Source organism: Camelina sativa, chromosome 13, assembly GCF_000633955.1.
Source record: "Camelina sativa cultivar DH55 chromosome 13, Cs, whole genome shotgun sequence".
Classification (NCBI taxonomy): domain Eukaryota; kingdom Viridiplantae; phylum Streptophyta; class Magnoliopsida; order Brassicales; family Brassicaceae; genus Camelina; species Camelina sativa.
Genome location: NC_025697.1, coordinates 8,109,484 through 8,111,750, shown reverse-complemented (window position 1 = coordinate 8,111,750; position 2,267 = coordinate 8,109,484).

Below are 2,267 nucleotides of genomic sequence, written 5' to 3'. Positions count from 1 at the left end.
GAAGCTCCTCAGCCGATCTCCTCGATGGTTCAGAGGTACGAGAATCAGCAAGTTGCTTCTCCAGCTCGGCAATGCGACGCTCGTACGAGACGACCATATGATTCACGCCACCACCATCCTGAAACACAAGAAATAAAGAATCAAGATAATAATTGGGAAAAGGAAATCAAGAACATAAAGAGAAATACTAACCTGGAAATGTTTCCGAGCCCACGACCGATACAACTCGGGATCATAGAGAGAACCCACAGAGGGAAGCGGGTCGAAGGAGCCGCGAACCTTGCTAGCAAGCTCGCCACAAGCAGTAGCGTTGTTGATAAACAACTCATCCTTTGTCTTGTAAGAAAAGGAGAACGAATTATCAATCTCAGTGGTGTCGCGCGGTATGCCATCCCTCCTAGATCTCTTGGACGATTCGGGATCGGGAGCAACCACCTCACCATGAGAAGCTCTCTTCCTCGATGGAGTAGGACGTCCAGAATCAGCGGCGACGATCGCTAGGGCATCAGAAGCCTCACCACGCGACTTCTGCGCATGCGGAACGACAGCAGGAACCTTGGCAGTCCTTTTGTCGGCGCGGGTAGCGGCTACCTCCGCCGATCTCAAATCTCCTGCAACTCGCAGATCGACATCTCCGTCGGCTGACGGGTCAACGACTTCAGTGTCGGCAGCGCGCGAAGAAGACCCAGCATCAACGGCCTTCTTGAACTGATCGGCGTATCGAGGAAGTCGAGTGTTAACTTTTCCCATCCCTAAGCGCGGTAGACCTAAAAAGGAAAACAAAAGTGTGACGACCCAATAACCACCGAGGAGAGCAACAATCGATACAACAGAATAAGCATGAAACTCACGAGATCTCTGAGTAATCGAAGGCCAATCAATCGCCCCTCTCGCTCTGATCTTCCTGAGATTGTCGAAAAAACCTGGAGGATGAGCACGCAAGCGAACGACAGGCTCTGCAAGCAACAACAAAAACAAGATAAGTGTTAGAAGCCAATCAAAGAAAATCAACAAGTAAGGATAAGAAACAGCAAAGCTACCGGGAACCATATTCCACTCAGTAGCGTAAAACATATCGAGGTTGTCAACCGAGGTCTCATCTAGCTTGACAAAGAAAAAATAACGCTGCCAATGACGAATCTTCTTCTCAGCTCCGGTGACGATCTGATAACCCGATTTAGCACTAGTATAAAAGTACCCCGGACTACCTCTAACTTTCGTAAACCTGGTAGCCTCCTCAAGGAAATGTACATCAACCTCTACGCCACAATCGGTACCCAGTATCGCCAAACCAGCTGCGTTGCGGATACCTCCCACAGAAAGCTGGGAGATAGCTATCTTGCGCCTCGCGCAGTAACACGTCAAAAACTCCGGCAGAGGAAACCAAAGACCGCAATCAGTAAAATAATGCTCATAGAGGGCAATAAAACCCGCTGGAGGCGTCCAAGGACGCTCGTGGGGTTCAGGAACTCGAAAAACCAAACCCTCGGGCATCTTACACCACCGCATCATCTCGGCAATGGTATCTGATGTGCACAACGAAGAACCGAGATCTGCCGGACCGGCTGAAAGACTGTCACCAATCGATGCAGCACTAAGACCCAAAACAGCTGAACGAGGACCAGTATCCTCGGCCGGGACAACGACCATAGGACTCCCACCGGAACCATTGTCGCTATCTTCGCTGAATTCGAGAATATCAGCGAAATCGTAGTCGTTAGTCAAACTATCAAAATCTCCACACTCTGCTCCAATGTCAACACTAACATCATCGGAAGCATTCTTATAGCCGATACCAGATTCCCTCGTGAAAGCGCGTCGGATCCCCGCAAGAGTCTTACCACGCGTATACGTCAGAACTCGGGAGCTCGTCGAAGGACGACCTTCCTTTCTGCACGAAAGGCCGACCTCGCGACTACCCTTCATGAGATCGGCATCACCATCGTCGGAATCGACCTCAGGATCATCTATTCGCCGAGCTGACATCCTGCTCGCGAGACTGCCGATCCCATCAATTCGACGAATGGTCGCAGTACCCTCAACCATGTCGATCCCCGGTTCGTCCCCTGTGCCGACCTCGGGCATGCCATCTGTGCCGACCTCGTTTGTACCCCCTCGCCGATCTCTCTCGCTTGGGACCTTATCGCCTGACGACCGAAACCCCGAGACCTCCACACATAAGATCAGCGTCGCCTTCATCAAAGTCGGAACCAATCGAAATTCGGAGATCAATCGTGCCAAGCTCGTCGCCGCCGAGCATAGTTGTG